The sequence below is a fragment of the Heterodontus francisci genome, unplaced genomic scaffold (assembly GCF_036365525.1).
Source record: "Heterodontus francisci isolate sHetFra1 unplaced genomic scaffold, sHetFra1.hap1 HAP1_SCAFFOLD_761, whole genome shotgun sequence".
In the NCBI taxonomy this organism is placed as follows: domain Eukaryota; kingdom Metazoa; phylum Chordata; class Chondrichthyes; order Heterodontiformes; family Heterodontidae; genus Heterodontus; species Heterodontus francisci.
In genome coordinates this window covers 280,934-308,346 of record NW_027140274.1, presented here as the reverse complement: position 1 = coordinate 308,346, position 27,413 = coordinate 280,934, and the positions used below count along the sequence as shown (strand labels likewise).

The following is a 27,413-nucleotide window of genomic DNA, read 5'->3' as shown; positions in this document are numbered from 1 at the left end:
ATCTTCCCTTAACAAATCTATGCTGACTATCCTTGATTAATCTGTGCCTTTCGAAGTAACATTTTATCCTGTCTCTCAGAATAGATTCCAATAATTTGCCCACTACTGATTTTAGACTGACTGGCCTGTAATTATTTGGTCTCCCTCACTCCCTTTTTAAACAAAGGTACAACGTTAGCAGTCCTCCAATCCTCCATCACCACACCTGTATCCAGTGAGGTCTGGAAAATGATGATCAGCTCTTCTGCTATTTCCTCTCTTGCTTCTTTTTAACAGCCTGAGGTGCATTCCATCCGGTGCTCGTGATTTATCAACTTTCATATACACTAATCCCATTAATATGTCCTCTCTCCCTCTGTATGGATCACATCCATACTTCACACCCCTCTTCCTTATCTACAATATATGCATGTACCCCCTCTTTTGTGAAGACAGATGCAAAGTATTTATTCAGAACAATGCCAGCATCTTCTGCTCGACACATAGGTTACCTTTTTGGTCTTTTTTGTGCCCTATTCTTTCCTTATTTATCCTTTTACTCTCAATGTATTGATAAAACATCTTTGGGTTCACCATAATTTTGATTGCCAATATTCTTTTATGCTCTCGCTTAACTTTCCTAATTTCAATGTTGATTTCCCCCCTCCACATTCTATACTCCTCTCGGCTTTCTGTAGTATTCAGTTCTCTGTGTTGGGCATAAACTTTCCTTTACTGCCTTATTATACCCGTAAACTCCTTGACATCCATGGGGCTCTAGATTTGGCCTTCCCACCCTTTTTCTTTGTGGGAACATGTTGACTCCGAACCCCTTGAATCTCCCCTTTGCGTTCTTCCCACTGCTCTGACACTGATTTACCTTCAACTACCTGTTTTCAGTCCACTTTCGGTAAATCAATCTTCACCTTAGTAAAGTTGGTCTTACCCCAATTGAGAACTCTAACTCCTGTTCTGTCCTTGTCCTTTCCATAATTATATTAAAACTGACTGAATTATGATCACTACCACCAAATTGCTGTCCCACTGCCGCTCCTTCCACCTGCCCCTCTTCATTTCCTAAAACTAAGTCTAAAACTTCACCCTCTCTTGTTGGACTTGCTACATATTGGCTAAAAAAGTACTCCTGAATGCACCTCAAGAATTCTGCTCCCTCAATTCCCTCTACACAAAAAGTATCCCAGTTCATGTTTGGGTGGTACAATTCCCCCACTGTTACTGCCCTATTGTTCTTGCACTTCTCAGATATTTGCCTACATATCTGCTCTTCCATCTCCCTCTGACTGTTTAGGGGTCTAAAGTACACTCCCAGCAGTGTGATTGCCTCTTTTTTGTTCCTCAGCTCAATCTATACGGTCTCATTTGATAAACCTTCCAACATATCATCCCTCCTCACAGCTGTAATAGTTTCTTTGACCAAAATTGCCACTCCCCCTCCTTTTTTATCCCCTTCCCTCTCACGTCTGAAAACCCTGTAACCAGGAAGATTGAGCTGCCATGCCTGTCCCTCCTTTAGCCATGTTTGTGTAATAGCTATGATATCATACTGCCATGTGTCTAACTGTGCCCTGAGCTCATCTGCTTCATTTGCTATACTCCTTGCATTGATTTAGATATCCTTGAGCACTGCGAACATTTTTTGTTTTGAATTTTCTCATCAGTGTTTCCTCTCTCTTCCAGACTCCATTAATTTTCTGCCTTCCATTTTCATTTCTGATCTGACTCTACCTTCCAGTCCCCATCTCCCTGCCAAACTAGTTTAAACCCTCCCTGACAGCACTAGCAAAACATCCTGCAAGGAACTCCGTCCTGGCTCGGTTCAGGTGCAACCCGTCCAACCTGTCCCAAAAATCGAAAGTCCTCCCTCCTGCACCATCTTTCCAGCCACACGTTCATCTGTCTTATCCATCTATTCCTGTACATTCATCTGTCTTATCCATCTATTCCTGTACTCACTTGCACGTGGCACTGGGAGTAATCCGGAGATTATTACTTTTGATGTCCTGCTTGCTAATTTCTTACCTCACTCCCTAAGTTCTGACTGCAGCACAACATCCTTATATCTACCTATGTTGTTGGTTCTGATGTGGACTACCACTGCTGGCTGTTCACCCTTCCGCTTCAGGGTGCTCTGCAACTGCTCAATGACATCCTTGACCCTGGCACCAGGGAGCCAACACTCCATTCCTGGATTCACGTCTGTGGCCATAGAAACACCTGATTGTCCCCTTGACGATTGAATCACCTATCACTATGGCTTTTCCAGTCTTCCCTGTACTCCCCTTTGCTGCTGAGTCACCCATGGTGTCATGGACTTGGCTCCGGCTGCACTCCCCAGGTGAAGCATCATTGTCCTCTGTATTCAGAACTGAATACCTGCTGGAGAGTGAGTCGCACTCGGGGTGTCCTGCACTACCTGCCTGATTCTTTTTGACTGCCTGGTGGTCACCCATTCCCTCTCTCCCTGCATACTCTTAAGCTGTGGGGTGACCACATCTATAAACGTGTTATCTATGTACAAAGAACAAACAACAGTACAGCACAGGAACAGGCCATTCGGCCCTCCAAGCCTGCGCCGATCTTGATGCCTGTCTAAACTAAAACCTTCTGCACTTCAGGGGACCGTATCCCTCTCTTCCCTTCCTATTCATGTATTTGTCAAGATGCCTCTTAAACGTCGCTATCTTCCCTGCTTCCACCACCTTCCCCGGCAGCAAGTTCCAGGCACTCACCACCCTCTGTGTAAAGAACTTGCCTCGCACATCCCCTCTAAACTTTGCCCCTCTTGCCTTAAACCTATGTCCCCTCGGAACTGACTCTGCCACCCTGTGAAAAAGCTGCTGACTATCCACTCTGTCTCTGCCACTCATAACTTTGTCAACCTCTATCATGTCGCCCCTCCACCTCCATTCTCAGTTTTGGGAAAAATAGAGTATATGACTGTATCAGTAAGTAGGAAAAGTTAAAATATGTTGTGACCAGTGGAGACGTGTGATGAGAATAAACAGATCCTCCTCTGATTTCAACTACAAAAGCATTTGTGATTTGGCTCTGTAGCTTAGTTGGTGAAAGCACCTGTCTAGTAAACCGAAGAGCCTAGGTTCAAATCCCAGCAGAGCCTTATTTCACATTTGTGATATGCTTTAGAAGTTTCGTTATCAATCATTTATATCTCTGTTTTGTGAACTTGAACTTGGAATTCAAATTACATGATGAATTTCAGTCACAGGAGAAAACAGCCTTTGTGAAGGATGTGAGTTGCGAATGGCTGTTCCTCCTTGTCCAGAAATTCAGTGCTGATACGCCAAAGGCAACTTCTTTGATACAAATTTGTTCACGGTTACATTCAATCTGGAAAACAGCTCGACATTAATCTCACTGAAGGAAAGTGTGACTGCGTTGTTTGTTTCACAGTGTTTGTGTCGTTATGTGTTGCTTTTAACCGAGACTGGGGACATGACGCAAGTGGGAGGGTTGATCCGAGGTTTGGAATATTTGTCAATCAGGAACAAGAAAAATCAAAGGAACCAAATAAGAAAACCTATGTCTCGTGGGTGTTGAGAGACGGTGAGAAGATATTAAACTTTGTTCCATTCAATCCGGCTGCGATGAACTTTGAATTTTTCCGCCTTTTACAAACATTATTTGAAGGGTCTCTGTAACAATGTTCAGTGTTGATGAGAGTGGGGTCTGGGTGAGCAGCTGCTGAGTGTGACAGGGTCAGGACTGGATGCAGGAAGTTCTCTGACACTCTCTCTCCCTCTCTCTCTCTGATGGCTTTGAGTTGATTTTCAAGTGTTTGAATAAATGAAGGAAGTTCCCTCCACCCATTTGTTTGGACAGACAGTGTAGTATAAGGATGTAAAGGGTTAAGGCTGAAGATAGTGGGATCAACCCCTCCCACTGTCAGAGTGATGATGTAACAGTCACATGAGATGAGGTTTGGGAGAAGAGAGAGCAGCACCAAGGATGCAAGCTTAAGAGGTTTGATGAATGTGTATATAGTATTGTGTAAATTAGAAAAGAGTTCTTAGTTCTTTCAGCAGGAAATGTGTCAAGAAAATATTCAGGAGTCGGAATGCAGATATTAACTCCAAGTGACAGTTCTGGGTTCATTTAACAAAAAAAAGGTAGCGAATAATATTGCTCACTGATTGAAATCCCCCAGTGAGGAGACAGTTAAACAGGTGATCTGTTGGGGCATCCTTCGATCCAAGGTTTCGGTAGCATTTAATCTCCCTTTTTGGTGAAATTCTCTGTTATTTGCATCTTTTTTTAATCAGCTTTCATGGGTGAGTGAAAAACTCCATTCTTCCTTCTTCCCATCAGTTTCTCTTTCCTGTCTCAGATCAATATAATGATGAGAATCCCAATTTAATCTGCTGTTTCTGGTGTTTTATCCATTCCAATCAAAATTCAACATTCCAATCAAATCAACTTGTTATTCCACAGTGTCTCTCCATGTGTTTTATTCTGTTGTATTCTCTCACAGTCTGTTTGATGATCAATGTTACATCTCAGTCTCTGTTCTGGTGAAGATCAGAAGCAGTGTTATCTGTTTGCACCACCCGACAAGTCGGCCTGAGGCTGTGTCTCATCGATAATGTGGAGTTAGGAACATCGAAACAAGCAGGAGTCGGCCATTCAGCCCATCGAGACTGCCCCGCCATTCAATATGATCTTGGCTGAACATCCACTTCAATGCCCTTTTTCCCACACTTTCCTCATATTCCCTTATGTCATTTGTATTTACAAATCTGTCAATCTCTGCTTTAAACATACTCAACGACTGAGCTTCCACAGCCCTCTGGGGTAGAGAATTCCAAAGATTCACAACCCTCTGTGTAACAACATTTCTCCTCATCTCTGTCCTAAGTGGCTTCCCCCTTATTTTGAAATTGTGTCCCCTGATTTTCGACTCCCCAACCAGGGGAAACATCTTAGCTGCATCGACCCTGACTGTCCTTTAAGTATTTTGTGGGTTTCAATGGGATCACCTCTCATTCTTCAAAACTCTAGAGAAGACAGCCCCAGTTTCCCCAATCTCTCTTCATAGGACAATCCCACCATCCCAGGAACAAGTCTGATGAACCTTCGTTGAACTCCCTCCATGGCAATAATATCCTGCCTAAGGTAAGGAGACCAAAACTGTACACAGTACTCCAAGTGCGGTCTAACCAGGGTTCTATACAATTGAAGCAAGAATTCACTACTCCTGTACTCAAATCCTCTTGTGATAAAGGCTAACATGCTATTAGCCTTCCTAATTGCTTGCTGCACCTGCATGTTAGCTGTCAGTGACTTATTGACATGGACACCCAGATCACCCTTATATTCCATAACTCAGTTAATAAAGGAAAGGATTCCATATACCTGCTGAACCAGCTTATTGACCTGTACTGCTACTTCAGGAATCTGTGGACATTCACTCCAACGTCCCTCACTTCCTCTACACCATTCAGTGTTTTCCCATTAATTGTGGATTCCTTTGCCTTTTTTGACGCGTGCTCTCGCTGTTCCCTGCTCTCCGAGTGAACTCTTGCTCCCTCTCTCTCCTGGGCTCTTGATGCTCCACTCTGCTCTCACTGTTTCCCACTCTCTTAATGTATCAATATTTGTTTGCCTTGTGTTTAATTTAAAATATGGTTTAACTGTATTTTACAGTTGTAGGTTTTATTTGGTAGTCCTGTACAAGTTGTGGATTGGTATTTAATATTTAGCTCTGTGAAAACGATTGTGAATGAAAATATAACTTTCAATCTTATACATGGGCTGGTCTGCAAGCTCCAAGTCCTTCATTTTGTAGTAATGGAATTGATACTGTATCTTTCAGTCTTAATCTCTGTGGGATTTTTGAACTGGTATGTAATGCATAACTTGGTCTAACGTTCTGATGTACATTATTGGGATTCAAAGGATGATAGGAAATAGGGGCATTAGGCCATTCAGCCCATCAAGCCTGCTCCAACATTCAAACAGATCGTGACTGATCATCTACCTCTACGCCATTTTTCCTGCTATCTCCATATCCCTTGATCCTGTTAGTATTTAGAAATCTATCGATTTCTGTCTTGAATATGTTCAATGATTGATCTTCCACAGCCCACTGGGATAAAGAATTCCACAGATTTCCCACCCTCTGAGTAAAGAAATTCCTGCTCATCTCAGTCTCAAATGGCCTGTCCTTATTCTGAGTCTGTGTCCCCTTGTTCTAGACTCACCAGACAGAGGAAACATCCTCTCCATATCTACCCTGTAAGAATTTTGTAAGTTTCAATGAGATCACCTTTCATTCTTCGAAACTCCAGAGAATTTCGGCCCAGTTTCTGCAGTCTCTCATCATAAGACAATCCCACCATCCCAGGGGATTAGTCCAGTGAATCTCTGTTGCACTCCCTCTGTGACATGTCTATCCTTCCTTCAATAAGGAAACCAAAATAGTACAGAATATTCCAGGTGCAGTCTCAGCCAAACTTTATACAATTGAAGCAATACATCTTTAACCATGTACTCAAATCCCCTTTCAATGAAGCCAACATACCATTTGCCTTCCTAATAGCTTTCTGCACCTGCACACGAGCTTTTAGTGTCTCATGAACAAGGACACCCAGGTACCTTTGGACATCGACACTTCTCAACCTCTCACCAGTTAAGAAATACTCTGTCTTTCTGTTTATTCTCCCAAAGTGGAGAAATTCACACTTATTCACATTATATTCCATCTGCCATGTTCTTGCCCATTCACTTACCCTGTCCAAATCCCCTTGAAGCCTCCTTGCATTCAGTCTGTACCTTTCAATCATGCAAATTTTGTCTGTTCTGTTTCAAGGTTTATATTTAAAATGTAACCATGGTGACAGAGTTTATTTAGATCTGATGATGGGTTTGTTTTTGGACTGTGATTGATGTATCAACCTGTCAGCTGTACTGAATTAGAGTGAAATGGAAACAACTTCTGTCTCTCCTGCTGTTGTTTGACTGTTGGATTGAAAATGTGTCTCTCGACTTTGGGATCAGTGTCTGTCTGACTACTTCTTTTGTTTGCTCCAGTGGAACTGATGAGCTGGCAGTATCTCTGTGCTTTGGGAGTGATCCTGTACCGACTGTGTGTTGGAACGAGCTCGCTGCACTTTTCCTTGTGTCCAAGAATCACCACATCCAGTCAGGTTCCTTCATGTATTTTCCTGCAGGAATGAAAGAACTGGTGAGATAGAAGATACAAAAGCGATCAATGTAATCGTCCCAATAATAATCATTATGAACAATCATAAAATGAAAACCAGGAACACAAACGGTGTCAGTGTCTGACTCCACTGCGGTACTGCAGTATTCAGCTTCTGTTTACCAGGTGTTTTCAGTGGTTTTACAACAAGTTTGTGACATTCAGAAACAACACAAGCCCTGCACTGCTCAATGACAGGGACTGTCCGATAGAGCAGTGACCTTTACACAGTCACATTTCTATTTCAACGGAAAACAAGCAGCCACTATTTAAAATGTGCCTTTCTCACTTCTCACCTGGTGTCTGCAATAAATGCTCTTTGTCTAACTGTCCACATGGTTATTTTGCGGCTATTTTTCCCCCACTGTTCACAATCCAACAAACAGTGAGAGACTGGAACTAAAGCAGGAAAATTCCCTCTCCTTTGGGTGGTGAGATTGTCAGTGATTTTCAATAGTGATTTCTTCCCATTGTGTCTCCCTGCGCCTGTACAGACACTGTCCGAGAATGAACTCTCCCTTCCCCGTGTCCCCGGCTCACTCCATGTTCCGGGAGCAGCTCCTGCTCCACAGTGTCTGTTACAAACACTCCCCGACTCCCCCTCAACTTCCCACCACTCAATGCGAATCTCTGAGCACATCTGCGGACACGCTCCCAAAGCAGTGGCTGCTGGAAGCAGATGCTGTTTGTTCCCTTCCCCCGGGCCCGGGAAGTCTCCATTAGCAGCTGATTTAAACCATCTTCCCCTGATTGAGTGAATGGCCTCACAGATTGGGTTGGGGAAAGGCTGCGCATGCGCTCCACTCCTCATTGTGACGTCCCACTGGGGGCGGGGCAACACCGCGCGTGCGCAGAGATCTGCAGCAATTCAGCATTCAAACATCAATGGGAACTTTCCCCATTTCACCCTCATCAAAGTCCCAAAGAAAGTGAAGAGGGGCTTGGACTGGAGGGAGGGAGGGGCGGGGTAGGGGGAACCTAGAACCCAGAAAGCTGCCCACTTGCCCCATATAGATGCTCAATTTGCGGTCATTCCCTGCAGGGGGTTTGTTATTATTGAGCCCCTCCTGGTAAAACAATCCGATAGAAAGAGGGGAGAAAGGAGGGAGCCGGTGTGTTTGCTGGGACCTTGCAGAATTCATTTCAGCAGCAAAAGTCCCGGGTTATATTAACCCGAGTGAAACACGCTGTCAGTGAGAGGAAAACCGAACGGCCCTTTTCATCTTTTCATTGGAAACAAAGTAGAGCCGGAAGTGCGGCGAGCAGAGCAGACACACAAGCTCAATGACAGGAGAGCTCGGTCGTCCCTGAGTTTCAGCTCCCGGCTCTTCTATTTCCTCATCCACACTGTCTTTACTGTGGATGTTCAGGGATTCCTTGTCGGATCTGAGGACTGTATCCACTAAACATTCTGAGTCAGGAGATCCACACACTCTCTGTTATCAAGATTTATGGGCATGAATGTTTCAAAACTTTGTCTATTAAATCATTGTATTATTCACAGAACTAATGAGAGGCAATCGGTTCATTATTCAGGCCTTGAACTTGGTTTGGGTAGACCGAAAACTGAGAAGTTCAGCACCTCTTTAATACTTCGCTATTGGCCGTGTGGCCTAATGGATAAGGCGATTGACTTAGGTGCATTTAATGAGGTTATCAGAAGACTGTAGGTTCGAGTCCTACTACGGTCATTTTGGGCGAACAGTGTTTGGCACCGCAGCCTCACAGCTCCAGCGACCCGTGTTCAGTTCTGGCTAATGTCTGTGCGCAGTTTGAGTTCTCCCTGCAACTGCGTGTGTTTCCTCGCACAGCCAAAGACTTGCAGATTGATTGGCAAATTGACCATTGTGAATTGCCCCCAGTGGAGGTAGGTGGTGGGGGATGTGGTCGGGAATATGGGAATAATGTTGGATTAGCAGAAATGGGTGGTTGTTGGTCGGCAGAGACTTGGTGGGCCGAAAGGCCTGTTTCAGTGCTGCATCTATGAATAAATAACTGATTTTTTTGATGAAATAACAGAAAAGGTTGATGAAGGGAAAGCAATGGATGTTGTCTATATGGATTTTCAGAAAGCGTTTGACAAACTACCACATAAAAGGCTGGGTAACAAAACTGAGGCTCCTGGAATAGGAGGGTCAGTATCTGCTCAGATTAAAAAATGTATGAAATATCAAGAAAAGCGAGTTGTGGTATTTGGTTGTTTTTCAGAATGGAAGATGGTGAACAGTGATGTCCACAAGGGTCAGTGTCAGGACCACCATATATATAAATGACTTGAATATTGGAATCACAGAATTGTTACTGCACAGAAGGAGGCCATTTGGCCCATCGTGTCTGCACTGACTCTCCAAATGAGCAATTCACCTCATGTCACTTCCCCGTCCTCTCCCCATTATCCTGCACATTCTTCCTTTTCAGATAACAGTCTAATTCCCCTATGAATGCTTCAATTAAACCTGCCTCCATCACATTCTCAGGCAGTTCATACTTTAACCACTCGCTGCGTGAAAAAGTTTTACCCCATGTCGCTTTTGCTTCTTTTACCAATTACTTTAAATCTGTGCCCTCTCATTCTCGATCCTTTCACAAGTGGGAACAGTTTCTCCCTATCCACTCTGTCCACACCCCTCATCATTTTGAATACCACTATGAAATCTCCTCTTAGCCTTCTTTTCTCCAAGGAAAACAGTCCTAACTTCTCCAATCTATCTTCATAACTGAAGTTCCTCATCCCTGGAACCATTCTCATGAATCTTTTCCATAATCTCTCCAATGCCTTCACATCTTTCCTAAAGTGTGGCACCCAGAACTGGACGCAGTACTTCAGCTGAGGCTAGTGTCTTATACAAGTTCAACATGACCTCCTTGTTCTTGTACTCTATGCCTCTATTACTAAAGCCGAGGATACTGTATGCTTTATTAACCGCTCTCTCAACCAATGACTTATACCCCCAGGTCCCTCTGCTCCTGCACCCCCTTTAGAATTGTACCCTTTATTCTATATTGTCACTCCATGTTCTTCTGACCAAAATGAATCAATTCACATTTCTCTGCATTGAACTTCACCTGTCATCTGTCCTCCCATTCCACCAACTTGTCTATGTCCTTTTTGAAGTTCTACACTATCATCCTTCCAGTTCACAATGCTTCCAATTTTCGTATCATCCATAAACTTTGAAATTCTGCCCTGTACACCAAGGTCTAGGTCATTAATATATATCAGGAAAGGCAAGGGTCCCAACACTGACTCCTGGGGAACTCCACTACAAACCTTCCTCCAGCCCGAAGAACATCCATTGCTCACTACTCTTTGTTTCCTGTCACTCAGCCAATTCCATATCCATGTTACTACTGTCCCTTTTATTCCATGAGTTATAACTTTGCTCACAAGTCTGTTGTGTTGCACTGTAACAAACTCCTTTTGAAAGTCAATAAAAGCAAAATACTGCAGATGCTAGAAATCTGAAATATAAACAAAAAGTGCTGGAAATACTCAGCAGGTCTGGCAGCATCTGTGGAGAGAGAAACAGAGTTAATGTTTCAGGTCAGTGACCATTCAGATGCTGCCAGACCTTTTGAAAGTCCATGTACACCACATCAACAGCATTGCCCTCATCAACCCTCTCTGTTACCTCATCAAAAAACTCCAGCAGGACAGTTAAACATGATTTTCCCTGACGAAATCCATGCTGTCTTTCCTGAATTAACCCACATTTGTCCATGGGACTATTAATTTTGTCCCGAATTATTCTTTCGAGAAGTTTTCCCACCACCGAAATTGAACTGACTGGGGAGTGAAATGAGGTGAGTTGCTTTAGCAGAGAGCCAACATGGGTTCGTCAGGCCGAATGGCTTCCTTCTGTTCTTTCGCCATTCTGTGATTGTATGATTCTAGCGACAACTGTTGGTGGAGAGGCAGTGATGCAGGAATGGGTTGACAGAAAGGGGAAAGTCTGGGCTGGTATGTGTTTGCAGCATTTGCAGCTTGTGTTCGGGTTTGTGAAGAAAGGTGATTTGGAAGCTGTGTTCCAAATTGAAGTGTTTACTGGAAGGAAGAAGTTGATGTAAATAAAGAGTAAAACGTGTTAAAACGAAGCGTGGTGTGATTGGGGATAGCAGTAAATATAGTGTTGGTGAATTATTTGTGTTAATAAACTTCCACTGCACCCTCTGCTGCAGGCTGCTGTTTATATCCAGCTGTGTATTAGTGCTGTGTGTTAGCGAGATAAATGTTTGTTTCAACGCTGTTTATAAAGCAATAGCATTGCACTCAAACAGTCCCAGACATAGCAACACACGTACAAAAGCAAAATACTGCGGATGCTGGAAATCTGAAACATAAACAGAAAATGCTTGAAATAGTCGGCAGGTCTGGCAGCATCTGTGGAGAGAGAAACAAAGTTAATGTGAGCTAAGGAAACAGACCTGAACTGTTAACTGTTTCTCTCTGCACAGATGCTGCCAGACCTACTGAGCATTTCCAGCATTTTCTGTTTTTATTACAGCAACACCTTTGATCAGCAGTAGCGGTGATAGTGCGAGCCAGGGGGCAGCCGGGAAGGTACGTTTCACTATGAAGTACCTACCTGACGATTCGGCGGACGCGGACACGGGGACTGTTGGGTAAGTGAACTTATATATTCGGGCTGTGGCTAAACCCGAAACACTACATGTGTAGTGTCTCCCACCCATCCTCCTCCTCCAACCAAAAAAAGGACTCTTGTGTGGAGGGTTTCGTAAGGGAAGGTTTTCCTTTATATTTTTTCATTCTCTGTTGTCAATTTCGAGCAGAGGGGATGGAAGCTAGGGCAGTTGCATGCTCCTCTTGCAGGATGTGGGAGGTAAGGGTCACCACTTGTGTCCCTGCTGACTTCACCTGTGAGAAGTGCACCCAACTCCAGCTCCTCACAGACCGCGTGAGGGAACCGGAGCTGGAGCTGGATGAACTTCGGATTATGCGGGAGGCAGAGGGGATGATAGAGAGCAGTTATAGGGAAGTACTGACACCTCAGTCACAGGATAAAGGTAGCTGGGTGACCGTCAGGGGAGGGAAAGGGAATAGGCACACAGTGCAGGGATCCCCTGTGTCCGTTCCCCTCAATAATAAGTATACCGTTTTGGATACGGTTGGTGGGGGGGGGACCTACCAGGGGAAAGCCACAGCGGCCAGGTCTCTGGCACTGAGCCTGGCTCTGCGGCTCAGAAGGGAAGGGTGGAGAATAGGAGAGCGACAGTGATAGGAGATTCAATGGTTAGAGGAACAGACAGGAGATTCTGTGGTCGCGAACGAGACTCCCGGATGGTATGTTGCCTCCTGGGTGCCAGGGTCAGGGATGTCTCAGATCGAGTCTACAGGATTCTTAAGGGGGAGGGGGAGCAGCCAGAAGTCGTGGTACATATCGGTACCAATGACATAGCTGGGAAAAGGGATGAGGACCTGAAAAGCGAATATAGGAGTGAGGTTGGAAGCTAAAAGGCAGGACGAGCAGAGTAGTATTCTCAGGATTGATACCGGTGCCACGTGCTAGTGAGGCTAGAAACAGAGAGCGAGTGCAGCTGAACACGTGGCTACAGAGCTGGTGTAGCAGGGAGGGCTTCAGTTATGTGGATCATTGGGATACCTTCTGGGGAAGGTGGGACCTGTACAAGAAGGAAGGGTTGCATCTGAACTGGAGGGGCACCAATATCCTGGGCGGGAGGTTTGCTAGAGCTCTTCGGGAGGGTTTAAACTAGTTTGGCAGGGGGATGGGAACCGGAGCTATGGATCAGTGGATGGGGTAGCTGTTGGACAGGCAGATACCGAGTGCAGAGAGTCTGTGAACAAGGTTAGACAGTTGACAGGGCAAAGTTTCAGCCAGTATGATGGGTTGAAGTGTGTCTATTTTAATGCAAGAAGTGTCACGAATAAGGGTGATGAACTTAGAGCATGGATCAGTACTTCGAGCGACGATGTTGTGGCCATTACGGACACTTGGAGATCACAGGGGCAGGAATGGATGTTGGATGTTCCGGGGTTTAGATGTTTCAAAAGGAATAGGGAGGGAGGTAAAAGAAGTGGGGGAGTGGCATTGTTAATCAGGGATAGTATCACAGCTGCAGAAAGGTAGGTCATCGAGGAGGGTTTGTCTACTGAGTCATTATGGGTGGAAGTCAGAAACAGGAAAGGAGCAGTCACTTTATTGGGAGTTTTCTATAGACCCCCCAATAACAAAAGAGACACGGAGGAACAGATTGGGAGGCAGATTTTGGAAAGGTGCAGAAGTAACAAGGTTGTTGTCATGGGTGACTTCAACTTCCCTGATACTGATTGGAACCTCCTTAGTGCAAATAGTTTGGATGGAGCAGTTTTTGTCAGGTGTGTCCAGGAAGGATCCTGACTCAATTTGTAGATTTTTTTTTTTATTTCCAAAATATACTTTATTCATAAAGATCTGTAAAAATTACATTGCCAAACAGTTTCCAAACAGCACCAAAAATACAAACATTGCCAGGGGGATCAGTTTCCTTCAATACTGTCATGAGTTTCTTCCCAACCCTTCCGTTTCACAATTGTCATGTCAATTACAGTTTTACATTTACAGCAATTGAGAATATTAACGATACAGTTCGAGGGGTTTCCCATGGATCCAGTCCCTCAGTCCAGCTTCGTGGGGGAACCTTACACTGTGGTCTTTCCCCATTGAGCCTTTGCTGCGGCTGCCCCAAGCTTTAGTGCGTCCCTCAGCACGTAGTCCTGGACCTTGGAATGTGCCAGTCTGCAACATTCGGTGGTGGACAACTCTTTGCGCTGGAAGACCAGCAAGTTTCGGGCAGACCAAAGGGCGTCTTTCACCGAATTGATAGTCCTCCAGCAGCAGTTGATGTTTGTCTCGGTGTGCGTCCCTGGGAACAGCCCGGAGAGCACTGACTCCTGTGTTACAGAGCTGCTTGGGATGAACCTTGACAAAAACCACTGCATCTCTTTCCATACCTGCTTTGCAAAGGCACATTCCAGGAGGAGGTGGGCAACCATCTCTTCCCAACCACAGCCAACGCGGGGGCACTGTGCGGAGGGGGCGAGACTTCGGGTGTGCATGAAGGATCTGACGGGGAGGGCCCTTCTCACCACAAGCCAAGCAACATCTTGGTGCTTGTTTGAAAGTTCTGGTGATGAGGCATTCCGCCAAATGACTTTGACGGTCTGCTCGGGGAACCATCCGACAGGATCCACCGTTTCCTTTTCCCGTAGGGCCTTGAGGACATTCCGTGCAGACCACTGCCTGATGGACCGGTGGTCAAAGGTGTTTCCCCGCAGAAACTGCTCCACGAAGGATAGGTGGTACGGCACCGCCCAACTGCATGGAGCGTTCCGCGGCAATGTGACCAGGCCCATCCTTCACAACACCGGGGACAGATAGAACCTCAGCACGTAGTGACACTTGGAGTTTGCGTACTGGGGATCTACACACAGCTTGATGCAGCCGCACACGAAGGTGGTCATCAGGATGAGGGCCGCGTTGGGTACATTTTTCCCGCCCTTGTGCAGAGATTTGAAAATCGTGTCCCTCCGGACCCGGTCCATTTTAGATCCCCAGACGAAGCGGAAAATGGCTCGGGTGACTGCCACGGCGCAGGAGTGGGGTATGGGCCAGACCTGCGCCACGTAGAGCAACAACGTGAGCGCCTCGCACCTGATGACCAGGTTCTTACCCACAATGGAGAGAGATCGCTGCCCCCACATGCCCAACTTTTGTCGTACCTTGGCTGCACAGTCCTCCCATGTTTTGGTGCACGCCCCGGCCCTTCCGAACCATATCCCCAGCACCTTCAGGTAATCTGACCTGACGGTGAAGGGGACAAAGGATCGGTCAGCCCAGTTGCCAAAGAACATGGCCTTGCTCTTGCCGTGGTTAACTTTGGCTCCCGAGGCCAGTTCGAACTGGTCGCAGATGCTCATCAGTCTGCGCACGGACAGCGGATCCGAGCAGAAGACGGCGACGTCATCCATGTACAGGGAGGTTTTGACCTGAGTGCCTCCGCTGCCTGGGATTGTCACCCCTCTTATGCTCGCATCCTTCCTAATAGACTCAGCAAAGGGTTCAATACAGCAAACAAACAAGACCGGGGACAGAGGGCAGCCCTGTCTGACTCCAGATTTGATCGGGAAACTTTCCGATTCCCACCCGTTGATTGAGACTGCGCTACTGATGTTTGTGTAGAGCAGTTGGATCCAATTGCAGATTCCCTCCCCAAACCCCATTTTGGAAAGCACGTCCATCATGTCGGTGTGCGATATCCTGTCAAAAGCCTTCTCCTGGTCCAGGCTGATGAGGCAGGTGTCCACCCTCCTGTCCCGTACGTAGGCGATCGTATCCCTGAGTAGCGCGAGACTATCAGAGATCTTCCTGCCGGGTACAGTATAGGTCTGATCGGGGTGAATCACCAACTCCAGAGCAGACTTGACTCGACTGGCTATGACTTTGGACAGAATCTTGTAATCAACATTAAGCAGTGAGATGGGCCGACAATTTCTGATTTCTGCCCTCTCCCCCTTCTGCTTGTAAATGAGGGTGATGATGCCCTTTCTCATGGATTCTGACATGCTGCCGGCCAGGAGCATGCTCTCGTGTACATCCAGCAGGTCCGGGCCGACCCAGTCCCACAGGGCCGAGTACAACTCGACCGGTAAGCCGTCGCTCCCGGGAGTTTTACTCGTCTCGAAAGACTGGACGGCCTTTGTCAGCTCGTCCAGAGTTAGCGACTTGTCCAGTCTCTCCCTCCTGCTGTCATCTAAGACCTCTGTGATAGATGACAGGAAGGACTGGGAGGCTCTGCTGTCTGTGTGCTTCGCGTCATACAGCCCAGCATAAAAGGATTTGCTGATCCTTAGTATGTCGGACTGCGAAGACGTTACCGAGCCATCTTCTTCCTTCAGGCTGCTGATAACAGAGCTCTCTCTGTGTCCCTTTTGGAAGAAGTAACGCGAGCACGTCTCATCCTGCTCGATGGAACGGACTCTGGATCGGAAGATGATCTTGGAGGCCTCCTTGGCAAAGAGCGAGGCCTGCTAGCTCTTCACCTCTTGGAGGTCCTCCTTGACCTCGACCCCCATTGACTGCAACCGGAGTAGATTTTGCATAATTTTCTGGAGTCGGGACAGTTCCCTCTGTCTCTCTCTCGCCTTCTGAACACCTTTGTGGATGAAGAATCTCTTGATGTTCTCCTTAATCGCTTCCCACCAGTGAACTGGAGACTCAAAGAGAGTTTTCACGGTCCTCCAACCATTGTAATCCCTTTTGAGTTCCTCAACGTTCTCTGGGGTCAGCAGTGTCGCATTGAGCTTCCACGTCCCTCTGCCAACCCGCTGGTCGTCCTGTAAGTGACAGACGGCCAGTAAGAGGCAGTGGTCGGAGAAGAACACCGGCTTGACGTCGGTGGTTCCGACCGTGACAGCACGGGACACAAACAGGAAGTCAATCCTGGAACGGGCAGACCCGTCCGATCTTGACCATGTGTATCTGCGCTGCGCTCCGTCTGCAGGTTTGCTGAAGACGTCGTGCAGTTTGGCATCCTTAACTGTTTCTATTAGGAATCTGAACGTAGCGTCCAGTTTGCTGTCGTCACTGCCGGATCGTCCAGCCGCATCGATGATGCAGTTGAAGTCACCGCCTAGGATGACCGGCCTGGATGTCGCCAGCAGCAGTGGGAGCTGCTGGAAGACGGTCAGCCGCTCGCTGCGTTGCAACGGGGCGTACACGTTGATCAACCAGAGCGGAGCGTTGTTGTACATCACGTGTGCTACGAGGAGGCGGCCGCCCACCACCTCCTTAACTTCGGAGATGATGAAGTTACCTCCCCGCAGCAGAATACCCAGGCCGGAGGAACGGCAGTCATTACCCCCCGACCAGATCGATGGCCCGTGGGACCACAATTGCGACAACTGCCTGTAGGTGCTGAGGTGTGGTATTCCACACTCCTGTAGAAACAGTAGGTCAGCTTTGACCTTGGCAAGGTAATCCAAGGTTGAAACACATCGCGTAGTAGATGTAATGCTACGCACATTAATGGAAGCAATTCTTACACCCATGATTTACTAAAAATTAGTTGTTGCTTCCCATACCATTTGTCCTCGCTAGTCCCAGTCCTTCGGGATGTTCCTGCATACCCATCTTGTGCGCAAGCAGTTTCACGTTGGTTGGGCTCAGAAACCCCTCCTGATTTTTCATGCAGGGTTTGTGCCGCTCGGGTGACATCGGGGGGGGTCTTGTAGGCAGAGAGCATTGGGTTGTCCTCAGCTGCTTCCATCTGTTCCTCCTCGAAAACATCACAGCTCCCGGTCTCCCGGAGCTCAGGTGCGCCAGAAGTGTCTTTGCTCCCGGTGTCCCGGAGCTGAGATGCGTTGGCCACGTCGTTACGTGTGTGGCATTGGGGTTGGGGCACCCCGGGCCCATCACAGCTTCCAGTGCCCGGGAGCTGGGATGCTTTATCATCCATCTCGGAGTTCTGCCGCCTCTTTTGAAGGGGCTGTCGTTCCAGCATTTCCCCGTCCAGTGAAGAGGAGTTGTTGCAGTCTGATTCAGAAGAGAGCCTCCTCTTGCCACTGGTTTGGGTGGTGGCTTTGGGATGTTTTTTCTTTGTGGTTTTCCTCTGGACCACTTGCCACTGACCTGTTTGTGTCGATAGGCTGACTGGAGGGGAAGCTATGTTGGATTTGGTGCTTGGCAACGAACAAGGCCAGGTGGCAGATCTCTCGGTGGGAGAGCATTTCGGTGATCGTGATCACAACTCCCTGACCTTTACTATCGTCATGGAGACGGACAGGAGCAGACGGGATGGAAAAATATTTAATTGGGGGAGGGGGAATTACAATGCTATTAGGCAGGAACTGGGGTGCATAAATTGGGAACAGATGTTCTCAGGGAAATGCACGACAGAAATGTGGAGCTGTTTAGGGAGCACTTGCTGCGACTGCTGGATAGGTTTGTCCCGATGAGGCAAGGAAGGGATGGCAGGGTGAAGGAACCTTGGATGACAAGAAATGTGGAACAGCTAGTCAAGAGGAAGAAGGAAGCTTACTTAAGGTTGAGGAAGCAAGGATCAGACAGGGCTCTAGAGGGTTACAAGGTAGCCAGGAAGGAACTGAAGAATGGACTTCGGAGAGCTAGAAGGGGACATGAAAAAGTCTTGGCGGGTAGGATTAAGGAAAATCCCAATGCGTTCTACACTTATGTGAGGAACAAGAGGATGGCCAGAGTGAGGGTAGGGCCGATCAAGGATAGTGGAGGGAACTTGTGCCTGGAGTCGGAGGAGGTAGGGGAGGTCCTAAATGAATACTTTGCTTCAGTATTCATTAGTGAGAGGGACCTGGTCGTTTGTGAGGACAGCGTGAAACAGGCTGAGATGCTCGAACAGGTTGATGTGAAGAGGGAGGATGTGCTGGAAATTTTGAAAGACATGAGGACAGATAAGTCCCTGGGGCCAGACAGGATATACCCAAGGATATTACGGGAAGCGAGGGAAGAGATTGCCGCGCCTTTGGCGATGATCTTTGCGTCCTCACTGTCCACTGGAGTAGTACCAGATGATTGGAGGGTGGCAAATGTTATTCCCTTGTTCAAGAAAGGGAATAGGGATAACCCTGGGAATTATAGACCAGTCAGTCTTACGTAGGCAGTGGGCAAATTATTGGAGAGGATTCTGAGAGACAGGATTTATGATTAGTTGGAAAAGCATAGTTTGATTAGAGACAGTCAGCATGGCTTTGTGAGGGGCAGGTCATGCCTCACAAGCCTTATTACATTCTTTGAAGATGTGACAAAACACATTGATGAAGGAAAAGCAGTGGATGTGGTGTATATGGATTTCAGCAAGGCGGTTGATAAGGTTCCCCATGGTCGGCTCATTCAGAAAGTAAGGAGGCATGGGATACAGGGAAAGTTGGCTGTCTGGATACAGAATTGGCTGGCCCATAGAAGACAGAGGGTGGTAGTAGATGGAAAGTATTCCACCTGGAGCTCGGTGACCAGTGGTGTTCCGCAGGGATCTGTTCTGGGACCTCTGCTCTTTGTGATTTTTATAAATGACTTGGATGAGGAAGTGGAAGTCTGGGTTAGCAAGTTTGCCGATGACACGACGGTTGCTGGAGTTGTGGATAGTGTAGAAGGCTGTTGTAGGTTGCAACAGGACATTGACAGGATGCAGAGCTGGGCTGAGAAGTGGCAGATGGAGTTCAACCTGGAAAAGTGTGAAGTGATTCATTTTGGAGGGTTGAATTTGAATGCAGAATACAGGCGAAAAGACAGGATTCTTGGTAGTGTGGAGGAAGAGAGGGATCTTGGGGCCCATGTCCATAGATCGCTCAAAGTTGCCACCCAAGTTGATAGGGTTGTTAAGAAGGCGTATGGTGTGTTGGCTTTCATTAACAGGGGGATTGAGTTTAAGAGCCGTGAGGTTATGCTGCAGCTCTATAAAGCCCTGGTTAGACCACACTTGGAATATTGTGTTCAGTTCTGGTCGTCTCATTATAGGAAGGATGTGGAAGCTTTAGAGAGGGTGAAGAGGAGATTTATCAGGATGCTGCCTGGACTGGAGGGCATGTCTTACGAAGAAAGATTGAGGGAGCTGGGACTTTTCTCATTGGAACGAAGAAGGATGAGAGGTGACTTGATAGAGGGGTACAAGATGATGAGAGGCATAGATAGAGTGGATAGCCAGAGACTTTTTCCCAGGGTGGAAAGGGCTATCACCAGGGGGCAAAATTTAAGGTGATGGAGGAAGGTTTCGGTGAGATGTCAGAGGTAGGTTCTTTGCACAGAGAGTGGTGGGTGCGTGGAATGCACTGCCAGCGGTGGTAGTAGAAGCAGATACATTAGGGACATTTAAGCGTCTCTTGGATAGGTACATGGATGATAGTAGAATGAAGGATATGTAGGTAGTTTTGATCTTAGAGTAGGTTAAAGGTTCGGGACATCATCGTGGGCCGAAGGGCCTGTACTGTGCTGCACTGTTCTATGTTCTATGTTCTATAACACAGGTGTTGGGAGGCTCAGCCTGGCTACGCAATGTTACAAGGACGCTGAGTGACACCATCGACAACGGGACAGAGAGAAAAACACACAGAAAACGAATAGACTGTGAGGAAGCAAAAGTGAGGAACGGAGAGAGAGAGACAGACAACGAAACTGAGATGGAGAAACAAGGCATTTGTATGATTGTGCTCTCCCTGTTGTCTAAAGGTATTTCCTGTTGTGTAAATATGTTTTCTGTTGTGTAAAGATGTACCCTGTTGTTGTGTAAAGGTTTTCCCTGTTATTGTTTTATTTTCTGTTGCTGACCGTCTCCTCACTGTGACCATTTGTCCTGGTATTATTGTGGCCAAAATCACCATCTGGTGGTGGAGAGGAGACTCTGCAGGAAGGGGTTGACAAAGTGGGAGAGACTCGGCTGGTCCGTGTTTGCAGTTTGTGTTCGTGTGAGCAAAAGTGATTTGTTACTGATTGATCTGTTCACTCGAAGGAAAAAGCTGATTGCAATCGAGCGGATCTTGTTATTATGGGGAAACACTTGATGTTTCGAAAGTGAACAGTTGGTGTTACTACCAAACATAAATAGCAGAGAACGGTTTCGATCGATCAAACTCTGGGTTATGGGCCCAGCACGCTTTCGCTGCGCCACTCTGCTAACTACTATTTTAAATTTTAGCTGCCTGTTTGTGAAATATGTTCATTTCTCCAATGTTTTTATAAAAATAGGATTGTGGTCGGATTTCTCAAGAATCCCGGACTCAGCAACACACGTGCTGACGGACTCACCCTCACTGCACAATGACACAAGGACACTGAGTAACAGCACCGACAATGAGGCAGGCAGAGAAAGACACACAGAAAACCAGGAAGAGATTATCAGGACCCAGAAGGGAACAGACAGAGAAAGACACACAGAAAACCAGGAAGAGATTATCAGGACCCAGAAGGGAACAGACAGAGAAAGGTACTGAGCAAACCAGCAAGAGACAGCGAAAGACTGATGATTTATGTAATTGTGTTCTCTGTTGTGTAAAGATGTTCCCTGTGTTCTTTTAAAGATATCTCCTGCTGTGCAATATGTTCTCTGTTGTGTTACTGTATTCGCTGTTGTGTGAAGATGTTCTCTGTTATTATGTAAAATGGTTCCCTGTTGGGTAAAGATCTTCTCAGTTGTGTAAATATGATCCGTCTTGTGTAAAAGTGTTCCCGGTTGTTTAAATATGTTCCCTGCTCTGTAATGTAGAGCTGAGACTGCACTAATGGAATTGCTACAGTATCTTCCAGTCTGATACTGTATGAGGGCTGGAATGTGATCCAAAGCACAGTCTATACAAATTAAATTGCTATTGTATCTTTTAGTTTCACAATCCGGGGGAGTTTTAAACTGAATTCTCAGTTTGTATCTCAGGTTATACTATCTTTCAGATTCTCTCAATCTGATATCACACTTGAGATTTAGACTTAAGAAAGGATGTACTGGCATTGGAGGAGTTCAAAAGCGATTCACTCAGCTGATTCCTGAGATGAAGGGGTTGACTTATGAAGAACGGCTAAACAGGTTATTCATTCGAGTTCAGAAGAATGAGCGGTGATATTTTTGAAACGTACAAGATTCTGAGGGGGCTTAACAGGGTGAAGAAGGGTCTCTGACCTGAAACATTAACTCTGCTTCTCTCTTCACAGATGCTGCCAGACCTGCTGAGTATTTCCAGCATTTCTTGTTTTTATTAACAGGGTAGATGTTGAGAAAATGTTTCCATTAGTGGGGGAATCTCAAACTAGGCGACATAGTTACAGAATAAGGGGACACTCATTTAAACTGAGATGCAAAGGCATTTCTTCTCTCAGAGGGTAGTGAATGTCTGGAATTCTCTACCCCAGACAGTATTGGAAGCTAAATCACTGAAAGTATTTAAAGAGGATGTAAATAGATTTTTGAAATATTGGAGAGTTGAGGTCCATGAAGAGCTGCCATGAAAGAGGAGTTGAGGTCTGGGGCAGATCAGCCATGATCTTACTGAATGGCAGGGCAGGCTTGAGGGGCCGAATGGCCTACTCCTGCTCCTATTTCTTCTGTTCTTATGTTATATCTAATGTACATGTCAGGATGCACTTTGGGAATTAATACTGAAACTTATAAACTCATAATGTGTGTAAATATTGGGCTGATATTTCACTTGAATCTCAGAGTACATTATTGTAGTTAATTCTGTAAGTTTGAAAAGGGAACTCTGTGCCATAATGAAAACAAGAAATGCTGGAAATACTCAGCAGGTCAGGCAGCATCTGTGCAGAGAGAAGCAAAGTTAACGTTTCAGGTCAGTGACCTTTCAGATGCTGCCAGACCTTTTGAAAGTCCATGTAGACCACATCAACAGCATTGCCCTCATCATCCCTCTCTGTAACCTCATCAAAAAACTACAGCAGGACAGTTAAACATGATTTTCCCTGAAGATATCCATGCTTGCTTTCTTGAATTAACCCACCTTTGTCCATGGGATTATTAATTTTGTCCCGAATTATTCTTTCGAGAAGTTTTCCCACCTCCAAAATTGAACTGACTAGGGTGTGAAATGAGGTGAGTTGCTCCAACAGAGAGCCAACACGGGTTCGACAGGCTGAATGGCCTCCTTCTGTGCTGTAGCCATTCTATGATTGTATGATTCTAGCAACAACTGTTGGTGGAGAGGCAGCGATGCAGGAATGGGTTGACAGAAAGGGGAAAGTCTGGGCTGGTGTGTGTTCGGGTTTGTGAATAAAGGTGATTTGGAAGCTGTGTTCCAAATTGAAGTGTTTACTGGAAGGAAGAAGTTGATGTAAATAAAGAGTAAAACGTGTTCAGATGAAGTGTGGTGTGATTGTGGGCAGCAGTAAATATAGTGCTAGTGAATTATTTGTGTTAATAAACTTCCACTGCACCCTCTGCTGCAGGCTGCTGTTTATATCCAGCTGTGTATTAGTGCTGTGTGTTAACGAGATAAATGTTTGTTTCAACGCTGTTTATAAAGCAATAGCATTGCACTCAAACAGTCCCAGACACAGCAACACACGTACAAAAGCAAAATACTGCAGATGCTGGAAATCTGAAACATAAACAGAAAATGCTTGAAATAATCAGCAGGTCTGGCAGCATCTGTGGAGAGAGAACAAAGTTAATGTGAGCTAAGGAAACAGACCTGAACTGTAAACTGTTTCTCTCTGCACAGATGCTGCCAGACCTACTGAGCATTTCCAGCATTTTCTGTTTTTATTACAGCAACACAGGTGTTGGGAGGCTTAGCCTGGCTACACAATGTTACAAGGACGCTGAGTAACACCATGGACAACGGGACAGAGAGGAAAACACACAGAAAACCAAGAATAGACTGTGAGGAAGCAAAAGTGAGGGACAGAGAGAGAGGCAATGAGACTGAGATGGAGAAACAAGGCATTTGTATGATTGTGTTCTCCCTGTTATCTAAAGGTATTTCCTGTTGTGTAAATATGTTTTCTGTTGTGTAAAGATGTACCCTGTTGTTGTGTAAAGGTTTTCCCTGTTATTGTTTTATTTTCTGTTGCTGACCGTCTCCTCACTGTGACCATTTGTCCTGGTTTTATTGTGGCCAACATCACCATCTGGTGGTGGAGAGGAGGCTCTGCAGGAAGGGGTTGACAAAGTGGGAGAGACTCGGCTGGTCCGTGTTTGCAGCTTGTGTTCGTGTGAGCAAAAGTGATTTGTTACTGATTGATGTGTTCACGAGAAAGAAGAAGCTGATTGCAATTGAGTGCCTTTGGAAGCATCTTGTTATTATGGGTAAATACTTGATGTTTTGAAAGTGAACTGTTTGTATTATTACCAAACATAAATAGCAGAGAATGGTTTCGATCCATTAACCTCTGGGTTATGGGCCCAGCACACTTCCGCTGCACCACTCTGCTAACTGCTATTTTCAATTTCAGCTGCCCATTAGTGAAATATGTTCATTCCCCAATGTTTTGAAAAAATAGGATTGGAGTCGGATTTCTCAAGAATCCCGGACTCAGCAACACACGTGCTGACGGACTCACCCTCACTGCACAATGACACAAGGAAACTGAGTAACAGCACCGACAATGAGGCAGGCAGAGAAAGACACACAGAAAACCAGGAAGATATTATCAGGACTCAGAAAGGAACAGACAGAGAAAGGTACTGAGCAAACCAGCAAGAGACAGCGAGATAAAAGCAAAATACTGCGGATGCTGGAAATCTGAAATAAAAACAAGAAATGCTGGAACCACTCAGCAGGTCTGGCAGCATCTGTGGAAAGAGAAGCAGAGTTAACGTTTCGGGTCAGTGACCCTTCATCAAGGAGGCGAGGACAAATGGTATGGGAAGCAACAACTAATTTTCAGTAAAAAATGGGTGTAAGAATTGCTTCCATTAATGTGCGTAGCATTAAATCTACTACGCGATGTGTTTCAACCTTGGATTACCTTGCCAAGGTCAAAGCTGACCTGCTGTTTCTGCAGGAGTGTGGAATACCACACCTCAGCACCTACAGGCAGTGGTCGCGATGGTGGTCCCACGGGCCATCGATCTGGTCGGGGGGTAATGACTGCCGTTCCTCCGGCCTGGGTATTCTGCTGCGGGGAGGTAACTTCACCATCTCCGAAGTTAAGGATGTGGTGGGCGGCCGCCTCCTCGTAGCAGACGTGATGTATAACAACGCTCTGCTCCGTTTGATCAACGTGTCCGCCCCGGTACAACGCAGCGAGCGGCTGACCGTCTTCCAGCAGCTCCCACTGCTGCTGGCAACGTCCAGGCTGGTCATCTTAGGCGGTGACTTCAACTGCATCATTGGGAGATCTAAAATGGACCAGGGCGGGAGGGACACTATGTTCAAACCTCTGGACAAGGGCGGGAAAAATGTACCCAACGTCGGCCTCATCCTGATGACCACCTTCGTGTGCAGCTGCACCAAGCTGTATGTGGAGCTCCAGTACACAAACACCAAGTGTCACTATGTGCTGAGGTGTTGCGAAGGATGGGTCTGGTCACATTGCCGTGGATCGCTTCATCCAGTTGGACCATACCGTACCAGCTATCCTTCGTGGGGAAGTTTCTGCGGGAAAACACCTTTGACCACCAATCCATCAGGCAGTGGTCTGCACGGAATGTCCTCAAGGCCCTACGGGAAAAGGAGATGGAGGATCCGGTCGGATGGTTCCCCTAGCAGACTGCCAAAGTCATTTGGCAGAATGCCTCATCACCAGAACTTTCAAACAAGCACCAAGATGTAGCTTGGCTGGTGGTAAGAAGAGCCCTTCCTTTCAGATCCTTCCTGCATGCCCGAAGTCTCGCCCCCTCCACACGCGGCCCTCGAGGTGGCTGCGGTGGGGAAGAGACAGTTGCCCACCTCCTTCTGGAATGTGTCTTTGCAAAGCAGGTGTGGAAAGAGATGCAGTGGTTTTTGTCGAGGTTCATCCCAAGCAGCTCTGTCACACAGGAGTCTGTGCTCTACGGGCTGTTCCCAGGGATGCACACCGAGATAAACATTAACTGCTGCTGGAGGACCATCAATTTGGTGATAGACACTCTTTGGTCTGCCCGAAACCTGGTGGTCTTGCAGCGCAAAGAGTTGTCCACGACCGAGTTTTGCAGACTGGCACATTCCAAGGTCCAGGACTACGTGCTGAGGGACGCACTAAAGCTTGGGGTAGCCACTGCAAATGCTCAATGGGGAAAGACCACTGTGTAAGGTCCCCCCGCCATAGTGAACTGGGCAGCTGGACCCATTGGAAACCCCTCGTGCTGTATACACCAGATATGGGTTTGCTGTAAAATGTCCATGTCAGGTAAAATGGAATGGAAGGGTTGTGAGGCAACTCATTCCTGTATTGAAGAAACCTGATTTCCTTTGCACTTTTTGGAATGTCAACTTGGTGCTGTTTTGAACTGTTGTATAATGCATTTTTTACAAATTTGTATGAAGAAAGCATATTTTTAGGAATAAAATCCTGGGGATTCATATGCATAGTTCTTTGAAGGTGGCAGGACACATTGAGAAAGTAGTTAGCAAAGCATATGGGATCTTGGGCTTCATAAATAGAGGTACTGAGTACAAAAGTAGGGAAGTTATGCTGAACCTGTATAAATCTCTAGTTGGGCCACAACCAGAGAATTGCACCCAGTTCTAGTCAACACACGTTTGGAGGGATGTGAGTGTCCTTGAGAGGGTGGAGAAGATTTATCAGAATGGTTCCAGACATGCGGGATTTTAGCTGTAAGGTTAGGTTGGAGAAGCTGGGGTTGTTCTCCTTGGAGCAAAGGAGATTGAGGGGAGATTTGATAGACATGTACAAGATTATAATAAATATGACAGGTTTAGATAACTGACAGGGCGATGGGGATAGAGCGGGGGAATGGTACTGAATGGATTGATTTACATGGGCTTGATGGGCAAAATGACTTACTGTACTGTAGTGACTCCATGACTCAATGACTCTCTCTCTCCTTCTCTCTCTCTCTCTGTCTATCGCTTTACCTCTCTCTGCCTTTCTCTCTTTATCTGTCTTTAGCTGGTCCTCTAACTTTCTATCGCACTCTCTCTCTCTCTTTTTTTCACTCTCTCTCTCTCCATTACACACATATTTGTCAATCACATGTCAAAGAAGGAAGCGTAATGAAGGAATGGCTGCGCTCTTGAAAATGTTTCCAGCAGAATAGTTAAATGTTTAAAGTTTCTGTAGGGGGTTTGACCTGAGATGGTGAGACACAAGGATGTGAGGTTATTAAAGTCTTCACCAAATGTAATAGGGAATAATTTTCTTCACTGATGAACCCAAAGGAACAAATATGGCACAAGAATGAGAAAAGTCAGAGGATTGAGAAACATCCAATGCTTCTTCACATCTACAAGTCAGCAGACCCACAGAAAAACAGTAGGTTGAGAGTTCAGATCCAGTGATAGACTGGACAAATATCGAGCCAGTGCTTTTTTCTTTATAAACCTGACATCTGTCCACTTGGCTATTGCACCTCGTCTCGATGTATCTGATAATACTGATACTTTTTGTATTCCACAGTTACTTTGAAATCACAGGCAATATAAATGGATTGGGAATGTCAATGGTCAGGAATCATTAATGGATTGAGATAGTCAATGGACTGGAAAATATCAGTGGATTGGGAAATTCTATAGACTGAGTTATATCAATGGATTGGGACA

The 27,413-nt window shown here is 46.1% G+C and overlaps 1 non-coding gene across 1 annotated transcript; it reads left to right on the top strand.

The window, feature by feature from the left end:
- Positions 1-3,044: 3,044 nt before the first annotated feature.
- On the top strand, positions 3,045-3,118 carry trnat-agu (transfer RNA threonine (anticodon AGU)). Its single transcript has one exon. It is a non-coding gene; the product is annotated as a tRNA-Thr (tRNA).
- Positions 3,119-27,413: the final 24,295 nt, after the last annotated feature.